Consider the following 11,895-nt stretch of genomic DNA (forward strand, 5'->3'; position numbering starts at 1 on the left):
AACAGTCAATTAAACCTGGATTCCATCAATATCTTAGAGGACAACGCAAGTTAGGTCTGGGATAGGTCTGGGATTTGCCCACATCAGGCTCATACATTCGCGTTTTTCACATACTCGTTGAACAGATCCTCGGTTATTTTCTGGTTTGGATAGCATAGTAATGTGGTACCACACTGAAACAGTCGGTTAAACCAGGTTTCGATCAATATTTTTGAGGATAACGCATGTTAGGTCTAGGTTAGGCCTGGGATTTTCACTCATCAGTCTCATACTTTCGCATTCTTCTCATACTTGTTGAACGGATCCTGGGTTTTTGCTGTTTTGGATCACGTAGTAATGTGGGACCACACAGAAGCAATCAATTAAACCTGGTCTTGATAAATATTTTAGAGGATAACGCATGTTAGGTCTGGGTTAGGTCTAGGATTTGCCCTCGTCAGGCTCAAACTTTCGCATATTTCTCATACTTCATGGCTAGATCCTGGGCTATTTCTGGATTGTATCACGTAGTAATGTGGTACCACACAGAAACAGTCAATTAAACCTGGTTTCGATGAATATTTTAGAGGATAACGCAAGTTAGGTCTGGGATAGGTCTGGGATTTTCCCTCATCAGGCTCATACTTTCGCGTTTTTCACATACTTGTTGAACAGATCCTGGGTTTTTTTCTGGATTGGGTGACGTAGTAGTGTGGTACCACACTGAAACAGTCGATTAAACCTGGTTTCGATCAATATTTTTGAGGATAACGCATGTTAGGTCTAGGTTAGGCCTGGGATTTTAACTCATCAGACACTTACTTTCGCATTCTTCACATACGTGTTGAACGGATCCTGGGTTTTTTCTGGTTTGGATCACGTAGTAATGTGGGACCAGACGGAAACAGTCAATTAAACCTGGGTTCGATCAATATATTAGAGAATAATTCATGTTAGGTCTAGGTTAGGTCTGGGATTTGCTCTCATCAGGCTCATTCTTTCGCATATTTCTCATACTTGATGGCTAGATCCTGGGCTTTTTCTTGATTGCATAACGTAGTAATGAAGTACAACATTGAAACAGTCAATTAAACCTGGATTTCATCAATATCTTAGAGGACAACGCAAGTTAGGTCTGGGATAGGTCTGGGATTTGCCCACATCAGGCTCATACTTTCGCGTTTTTCACATACTCGTTGAACAGATCCTGGGTTATTTTCTGGTTTGGATCGCATAGTAATGTGTTACCACACTGAAACATTCGATTAAACCAGGTTTCGATCAATATTTTTGAGGATAACGCATGTTAGGTCTAGGTTAGGCCTGGGATTTTCACTCATCAGTCTCATACTTTCGCATTCTTCTCATACTTGTTGAACGGATCCTGGGTTTTTGCTGGTTTGGATCACGTAGTAATGTGGGACCACACGGAAACAGTCAATTAAACCTGGTTTCGATCAATATATTAGAGAATAGTTCATGTTAGGTCTAGGTTAGGTCTGGGATTTGCTCTCATCAGGCTCATTCTTTCGCATATTTCTCATACTTGATGGCTAGATCCTGGGCTTTTTCTGGATTGCATCACGTAGTAATGGAGTACAACACTGAAACAGTCAATTAAACCTGGTTACCATCAATATCTTAGAGGACAACGCAAGTTAGGTCTGGGATAGTTCTGGGATTTGCCCACATCAGACTCATACTTTCGCGTTTTTCACATACTTGTCGAAGAGATCCTGGGTTTTTTCTGGTTTGGATCACGTAGTAGTGTGGTACCACACTGAAACAGTCCATTAAACCTGGTTTGGATCAACATTTTAGAGGATAACGCATGTTAGGTCTAGGTTAGGTCTGGGATTTTCACTCATCAGACTCATACTTTCGCATTCTTCACATACTTGTTGAACGGATCCTGTGTTTTTTCTGGTTTGGATCACGTAGTAATGTGGTACCACACTGAAACAGTCAATTAAACCTGGTTTTGATCAATATCTTAGAGAATAATTCATGTTAGGTCTAGGTTAGGTCTGGGATTTGCCGTCATCAGGCTCATACTTTCGCATATTTCTCATACTTCATGGCTGGATCCTGGGCTATTTCTGGATTGGATCATGTAGTAATGTGGTACCACACTGAAACAGTCAATTAAACCTGGTTTGGATCAATATTTTTAGAGGATAACGCATGTTAGGTCTAGGTTAGCCCTGGGATTTTCACTCATCAGACTCATACTTTCGCATTCTTCACATACTTGTTGAACGGATCCTGGGTTTTTTCTGGTTTGGTTCACGTAGTAATGTGGTACCACACTGAAACATTCAATTAAACCTGATCTTGATAAATATTTCAGAGTATAACGCATGTTAGGTCTGGGTTAGCTCTAGGATTTGCCCTCATCAGGCTCATACTTTCGCATATTTCTCATACTTCATGGCTAGATCCTGGGCTGTTTCTGGATTGTATCACGTAGTAATGTGGTACCACGCTGAAACAGTCAATTAAACCTGGTTTCGATCAATATTTTAGAGGATAACGCAAGTTAGGTCTGGCATAGGTCTAGGATTCGCCCTCTTCAGACTCATACTTTCGCATATTTCTCATACTAGATGGCTAGTTCCTGGGCTTTTTCTGGATTGCATCACGTAGTAATGAAGTACAACACTGAAACACTCAATTAAACCTGGTTTCGATCAATATTATTGAGGATAACGCATGTTAGGTCTAGGTTAGGCCTGGGATTTTCACTCATCAGACTCATACTTTCGCATTCTTCACATACTTGTTGAACGGATCCTGGGTTTTTTCTGGTTTGGATCACGTAGTAATGTAGGACCACACTGAGACAGTCAATTAAACCTGGTTTGGATCAATATTTTAGAGAATAATTCATGTTAGGTCTAGGTTAGGTCTGGGATTTGCTCTCATCAGGCTCATTCTTTCGCATATTTCTCATACTTGATGGCTAGATCCTGGGCTTTTTCTGGATTGCATCTCGTAGTAATGAAGTGCAACACTGAAACAGTCAATTAAACCTGGTTTCCATCAATATCTTAGAGGACAACGCAAGATAGGTCTGGGATAGGTCTGGGACTTGCCCTCATCACGCTCATACTTTCGCGTTTTTGACATACTTGTTGAACAGATCCTGGGTTTTTTCTGGTTTGGATCACGTAGTAGTGTGGTACCACACTGAAACAGTCCATTAAACCAGGTTTGGATCAATATTTTTGAGGATAACGCATGTTAGGTCTAGGTTAGGTCGGGGATTTTCACTCATCAGACTCATACTTTCGCATTCTTCACATACTTGTTGAACGGATCCTGGGTTTTTTCTGGTTTGGATCACGTAGTAATGTGGTACCACACTGAAACAGTCGATTGAACCTGGTTTCGATCAGTATTTTAGACGATAACGCAACATAAGTCTGGGATAGGTCTGGGATTTGACCTCATCAGACTCATACTTTCGCGTTTTTCACATACTTGTTGAAGAGATCCTGGGTTTTTTCTGGTTTGGATCTCGTAGTAGTGTGGTACCACACTGAAACAGTCCATTAAACCTGGTTTGGATCAATATTTTAGAGGATAACGCATGTTAGGTCTAGGTTAGGTCTGGGATTTTCACTCATCAGACTCATACTTTCGCATTCTTCACATACTTGTTGAACGGATCCTGGGTTTTTTCTAGTTTGGATCACGTAGTAATGTGGGTCCACACTGAAACAATCAATTAAACCTGGTCTTGATAAATATTTTAGAGGATAACGCATGTTAGGTCTGGGATAGGTCTGGGATTTGCCCTCATCAGACTCATACTTTCGCACACTTCACATACTCGTTGAACAGATCCTGGGTTTTTTCTGGTTTGGATCACGTAGTAATGTGGTATCACACTGAAACAATCGATGAAACCTGGTTTCGATCAATATCTTAGAGGACAACGCAAGTTAGGTCTGGGATAGGTCTGGGATTTGACCTCATCAGACTCATACTTTCGCGTTTTTCACATACTTGTTGAAGAGATCCTGGGTTTTTTCTGGTTTGGATCGCATAGTAATGTGTTACCACACTGAAACAGTCGATTAAACCAGGTTTCGATCAATATTTTTGAGGATAACGCATGTTAGGTCTAGGTTAGGCCTGGGATTTTCACTCATCAGTCTCATACTTTCGCATTCTTCTCATACTTGTTGAACGGATCCTGGGTTTTTGCTGGTTTGGATCACGTAGTAATGTGGGACCACACAGAAGCAATCAATTAAACCTGGTCTTGATAAATATTTTAGAGGATAACGCATGTTAGGTCTGGGTTAGGTCTAGGATTTGCCCTCGTCAGGCTCAAACTTTCGCATATTTCTCATACTTCATGGCTAGATCCTGGGCTATTTCTGGATTGTATCACGTAGTAGTGTGGTACCACACTGAAACAGTCGATTAAACCTGGTTTCGATCAATATTTTTGAGGATAACGCATGTTAGGTCTAGGTTAGGCCTGGGATTTTCACTCATCAGACACTTACTTTCGCATTCTTCACATACTTGTTGAACGGATCCTGGGTTTTTTCTGGTTTGGATCACGTAGTAATGTGGGACCACACGGAAACAGTCAATTAAACCTGGTTTCGATCAATATATTAGAGAATAATTCATGTTAGGTCTAGGTTAGGTCTGGGATTTGCTCTCATCAGGCTCATTCTTTCGCATATTTCTCATACTTGATGGCTAGATCCTGGGCTTTTTCTGGATTGCATAACGTAGTAATGAAGTACAACACTGAAACAGTCAATTAAACCTGGATTCCATCAATATCTTAGAGGACAACGCAAGTTAGGTCTGGGATAGGTCTGGGATTTGCCCACATCAGGCTCATACTTTCGCGTTTTTCACATACTCGTTGAACAGATCCTGGGTTATTTTCTGGTTTGGATCGCATAGTAATGTGTTACCACACTGAAACAGTCGATTAAACCAGGTTTCAATCAATATTTTTGAGGATAACGCATGTTAGGTCTAGGTTAGGCCTGGGATTTTCACTCATCAGTCTCATACTTTCGCATTCTTCTCATACTTGTTTAACGGATCCTGGGTTTTTGCTGGTTTGGATCACGTAGTAATGTGGGACCACACGGAAACAGTCAATTAAACCTGGTTTCGATCAATATATTAGAGAATAATTCATGTTAGGTCTAGGTTAGGTCTGGGATTTGCTCTCATCAGGCTCATTCTTTCGCATATTTCTCATACTTGATGGCTAGATCCTGGGCTTTTTCTGGATTGCATAACGTAGTAATGAAGTACAACATTGAAACAGTCAATTAAACCTGGATTCCATCAATATCTTAGAGGACAACGCAAGTTAGGTCTGGGATAGGTCTGGGATTTGCCCACATCAGGCTCATACATTCGCGTTTTTCACATACTCGTTGAACAGATCCTCGGTTATTTTCTGGTTTGGATAGCATAGTAATGTGGTACCACACTGAAACAGTCGATTAAACCAGGTTTCGATCAATATTTTTGAGGATAACGCATGTTAGGTCTAGGTTAGGCCTGGGATTTTCACTCATCAGACTCATACTTTCGCATTCTTCTCATACTTGTTGAACGGATCCTGGGTTTTTGCTGTTTTGGATCACGTAGTAATGTGGGACCACACAGAAGCAATCAATTAAACCTGGTCTTGATAAATATTTTAGAGGATAACGCATGTTAGGTCTGGGTTAGGTCTAGGATTTGCCCTCGTCAGGCTCAAACTTTCGCATATTTCTCATACTTCATGGCTAGATCCTGGGCTATTTCTGGATTGTATCACGTAGTAATGTGGTACCACACAGAAACAGTCAATTAAACCTGGTTTCGATGAATATTTTAGAGGATAACGCAAGTTAGGTCTGGGATAGGTCTGTGATTTTCCCTCATCAGGCTCATACTTTCGCGTTTTTCACATACTTGTTGAACAGATCCTGGGTTTTTTTCTGGATTGGGTGACGTAGTAGTGTGGTACCACACTGAAACAGTCGATTAAACCTGGTTTCGATCAATATTTTTGAGGATAACGCATGTTAGGTCTAGGTTAGGCCTGGGATTTTAACTCATCAGACACTTACTTTCGCATTCTTCACATACGTGTTGAACGGATCCTGGGTTTTTTCTGGTTTGGATCACGTAGTAATGTGGGACCAGACGGAAACAGTCAATTAAACCTGGTTTCGATCAATATATTAGAGAATAATTCATGTTAGGTCTAGGTTAGGTCTGGGATTTGCTCTCATCAGGCTCATTCTTTCGCATATTTCTCATACTTGATGGCTAGATCCTGGGCTTTTTCTGGATTGCATAACGTAGTAATGAAGTACAACATTGAAACAGTCAATTAAACCTGGATTTCATCAATATCTTAGAGGACAACGCAAGTTAGGTCTGGGATAGGTCTGGGATTTGCCCACATCAGGCTCATACTTTCGCGTTTTTCACATACTCGTTGAACAGATCCTGGGTTATTTTCTGGTTTGGATCGCATAGTAATGTGTTACCACACTGAAACATTCGATTAAACCAGGTTTCGATCAATATTTTTGAGGATAACGCATGTTAGGTCTAGGTTAGGCCTGGGATTTTCACTCATCAGTCTCATACTTTCGCATTCTTCTCATACTTGTTGAACGGATCCTGGGTTTTTGCTGGTTTGGATCACGTAGTAATGTGGGACCACACGGAAACAGTCAATTAAACCTGGTTTCGATCAATATATTAGAGAATAGTTCATGTTAGGTCTAGGTTAGGTCTGGGATTTGCTCTCATCAGGCTCATTCTTTCGCATATTTCTCATACTTGATGGCTAGATCCTGGGCTTTTTCTGGATTGCATCACGTAGTAATGGAGTACAACACTGAAACAGTCAATTAAACCTGGTTACCATCAATATCTTAGAGGACAACGCAAGTTAGGTCTGGGATAGTTCTGGGATTTGCCCACATCAGACTCATACTTTCGCGTTTTTCACATACTTGTTGAAGAGATCCTGGGTTTTTTCTGGTTTGGATCACGTAGTAGTGTGGTACCACACTGAAACAGTCCATTAAACCTGGTTTGGATCAACATTTTAGAGGATAACGCATGTTAGGTCTAGGTTAGGTCTGGGATTTTCACTCATCAGACTCATACTTTCGCATTCTTCACATACTTGTTTAACGGATCCTGTGTTTTTTCTGGTTTGGATCACGTAGTAATGTGGTACCACACTGAAACAGTCAATTAAACCTGGTTTTGATCAATATCTTAGAGAATAATTCATGTTAGGTCTAGGTTAGGTCTGGGATTTGCCGTCATCAGGCTCATACTTTCGCATATTTCTCTTACTTCATGGCTGGATCCTGGGCTATTTCTGGATTGGATCATGTAGTAATGTGGTACCACACTGAAACAGTCAATTAAACCTGGTTTGGATCAATATTTTTAGAGGATAACGCATGTTAGGTCTAGGTTAGCCCTGGGATTTTCTCTCATCAGACTCATACTTTCGCATTCTTCACATACTTGTTGAACGGATCCTGGGTTTTTTCTGGTTTGGTTCACGTAGTAATGTGGTACCACACTGAAACATTCAATTAAACCTGATCTTGATAAATATTTCAGAGTATAACGCATGTTAGGTCTGGGTTAGCTCTAGGATTTGCCCTCATCAGGCTCATACTTTCGCATATTTCTCATACTTCATGGCTAGATCCTGGGCTGTTTCTGGATTGTATCACGTAGTAATGTGGTACCACGCTGAAACAGTCAATTAAACCTGGTTTCGATCAATATTTTAGAGGATAACGCAAGTTAGGTCTGGCATAGGTCTGGGATTCGCCCTCTTCAGACTCATACTTTCGCATATTTCTCATACTAGATGGCTAGTTCCTGGGCTTTTTCTGGATTGCATCACGTAGTAATGAAATACAACACTGAAACACTCAATTAAACCTGGTTTCGATCAATATTATTGAGGATAACGCATGTTAGGTCTAGGTTAGGCCTGGGATTTTCACTCATCAGACTCATACTTTCGCATTCTTCACATACTTGTTGAACGGATCCTGGGTTTTTTCTGGTTTGGATCACGTAGTAATGTAGGACCACACTGAGACAGTCAATTAAACCTGGTTTGGATCAATATTTTAGAGAATAATTCATGTTAGGTCTAGGTTAGGTCTGGGATTTGCTCTCATCAGGCTCATTCTTTCGCATATTTCTCATACTTGATGGCTAGATCCTGGGCTTTTTCTGGATTGCATCTCGTAGTAATGAAGTGCAACACTGAAACAGTCAATTAAACCTGGTTTCCATCAATATCTTAGAGGACAACGCAAGATAGGTCTGGGATAGGTCTGGGACTTGCCCTCATCACGCTCATACTTTCGCGTTTTTGACATACTTCTGAACAGATCCTGGGTTTTTTCTGGTTTGGATCACGTAGTAGTGTGGTACCACACTGAAACAGTCCATTAAACCAGGTTTGGATCAATATTTTAGAGGATAACGCATGTTAGGTCTAGGTTAGGTCTGGGATTTTCACTCATCAGACTCATACTTTCGCATTCTTCACATACTTGTTGAACGGATCCTGGGTTTTTTCTAGTTTGGATCACGTAGTAATGTGGGTCCACACTGAAACAATCAATTAAACCTGGTCTTGATAAATATTTTAGCGGATAACGCATGTTAGGTCTGGGATAGGTCTGGGATTTGCCCTCATCAGACTCATACTTTCGCACACTTCACATACTCGTTGAACAGATCCTGCGTTTTTTCTGGTTTGGATCACGTAGTAATGTGGTATCACACTGAAACAATCGATGAAACCTGGTTTCGATCAATATCTTAGAGGACAACGCAAGTTAGGTCTGGGATAGGTCTGGGATTTGACCTCATCAGACTCATACTTTCGCTGTTTTCACATACTTGTGGAAGAGATCCTGGGTTTTTTCTGGTTTGGATCGCATAGTAATGTGTTACCACACTGAAACAGTCGATTAAACCAGGTTTCGATCAATATTTTTGAGGATAACGCATGTTAGGTCTAGGTTAGCCCTGGGATTTTCACTCATCAGTCTCATACTTTCGCATTCTTCTCATACTTGTTGAACGGATCCTGGGTTTTTGCTGGTTTGGATCACGTAGTAATGTGGGACCACACGGAAACAGTCAATTAAACCTGGTTTCGATCAATATATTAGAGAATAATTCATGTTAGGTCTAGGTTAGGTCTGGGATTTGCTCTCATCAGGCTCATTCTTTCGCATATTTCTCATACTTGATGACTAGATCCTGGGCTTTTTCTGGATTGCATCACGTAGTAATGAAGTACAACACTGAAACAGTCAATTAAACCTGGTTACCATCAATATCTTAGAGGACAACGCAAGTTAGGTCTGGGATAGGTCTGGGATTTGCCCACATCAGACTCATACTTTCGCGTTTTTCACATACTTGTTGAAGAGATCCTGGGTTTTTTCTGGTTTGGATCACGTAGTAGTGTGGTACCACACTGAAACAGTCCATTAAACCTGGTTTGGATCAACATTTTAGAGGATAACGCATGTTAGGTCTAGGTTAGGTCTGGGATTTTCACTCATCAGACTCATACTTTCGCATTCTTCACATACTTGTTGAACGGATCCTGTGTTTTTTCTGGTTTGGATCACGTAGTAATGTGGTACCACACTGAAACAGTCAATTAAACCTGGTTTTGATCAATATCTTAGAGAATAATTCATGTTAGGTCTAGGTTAGGTCTGGGATTTGCCGTCATCAGGCTCATACTTTCGTATATTTCTCATACTTCATGGCTGGATCCTGGCTATTTCTGGATTGGATCATGTAGTAATGTGGTACCACACTGAAACAGTCAATTAAACCTGGTTTGGATCAATATTTTTAGAGGATAACGCATGTTAGGTCTAGGTTAGCCCTGGGATTTTCACTCATCAGACACATACTTTCGCATTCTTCACATACTTGTTGAACGGATCCAGGGTTTTTTCTGGTTTGGTTCACGTAGTAATGTGGTACCACACTGAAACATTCAATTAAACCTGATCTTGATAATTATTTCAGAGTATAACGCATGTTAGGTCTGGGTTAGGTCTAGGATTTGCCCTCATCAGGCTCATACTTTCGCATATTTCTCATACTTCATGGCTAGATCCTGGGCTGTTTCTGGATTGTATCACGTAGTAATGTGGTACCACGCTGAAACAGTCAATTAAACCTGGTTTCGATCAATATTTTAGAGGATAACGCAAGTTAGGTCTGGCATAGGTCTGGGATTCGCCCTCATCAGACTCATACTTTCGCGTTTTTCACATACTTGTTGAACTGATCCTGGGCTTTTTCTGGTTTGGATCACGTAGTAATGTGGTACCACACTGAAACAGTCAATTAAACCTGGTTTCGATCAATATTTTAGAGAATAATTCATGTTAGGTCTAGGTTAGGTCTGGGATTTGCTCTCATCAGGCTCATACTTTCGCATATTTCTCATACTAGATGGCTAGTTCCTGGGCTTTTTCTGGATTGTATCACGTAGTAATGAAGTACAACACTGAAACACTCAATTAAACCTGGTTTCGATCAATATTATTGAGGATAACGCATGTTAGGTATAGGTTAGGCCTGGGATTTCCACTCATCAGACTCATACTTTCGCATTCTTCACATACTTGTTGAACGAATCCTGGGTTTTTTCTGGTTTGGATCACGTAGTAATGTGGGACCACACTGAAACAGTCAATTAAACCTGGTTTCGATCAATATTTTAGAGAATAATTCATGTTAGGTCTAGGTTAGGTCTGGGATTTGCCGTCATCAGGCTCATACTTTCGCATATTTCTCATACTTCATGGCTGGATCCTGAGCTATTTCTGGATTGGATCATGTAGTAATGTGGTACCACACTGAAACAGTCAATTAAACCTGGTTTGGATCAATATTTTTAGAGGATAACGCATGTTAGGTCTAGGTTAGCCCTGGGATTTTCACTCATCAACCTCATACTTTCGCATTCTTCACATACTTGTTGAACGGATCCTGGGTTTTTTCTGGTTTGGTTCACGTAGTAATGTGGTACCACACTGAAACATTCAATTAAACCTGATCTTGATAATTATTTCAGAGTATAACGCATGTTAGGTCTGCGTTAGGTCTAGGATTTGCCCTCATCAGGCTCATACTTTCGCATATTTCTCATACTTCATGGCTAGATCCTGGGCTGTTTCTGGATTGTATCACGTAGTAATGTGGTACCACACTGAAACATTCAATTAAACCTGATCTTGATAATTATTTCAGAGTATAACGCATGTTAGGTCTGGGTTAGGTCTAGGATTTGCCCTCATCAGGCTCATACTTTCGCATATTTCTCATACTTCATGGCTGGATCCTGTGCTATTTCTGGATTGTATCACGTAGTAATGAAGTACAACACTGAAACACTCAATTAAACCTGGTTTCGATCAATATTATTGAGGATAACGCATGTTAGGTATAGGTTAGGCCTGGGATTTCCACTCATCAGACTCATACTTTCGCATTCTTCACATACTTGTTGAACGGATCCTGGGTTTTTTCTGGTTTGGATCACGTAGTAATGTGGGACCACACTGAAACAGTCAATTAAACCTGGTTTCGATCAATATTTTAGAGAATAATTCATGTTAGGTCTAGGTTAGGTCTGGGATTTGCTCTCATCAGGCTCATACTTTCGCATATTTCTCATACTAGATGGCTAGTTCCTGGGCTTTTTCTGGATTGCATCACGTAGTAATGAAGTACAACACTGAAACACTCAATTAAACCTGGTTTCGATCAATATTATTGAGGATAACGCATGTTAGGTCTAGGTTAGGCCTGGGATTTTCACTCATCAGACTCATA

The sequence above is a fragment of the Colletes latitarsis genome, unplaced genomic scaffold (genome assembly GCF_051014445.1).
Source record: "Colletes latitarsis isolate SP2378_abdomen unplaced genomic scaffold, iyColLati1 scaffold0002, whole genome shotgun sequence".
In the NCBI taxonomy this organism is placed as follows: domain Eukaryota; kingdom Metazoa; phylum Arthropoda; class Insecta; order Hymenoptera; family Colletidae; genus Colletes; species Colletes latitarsis.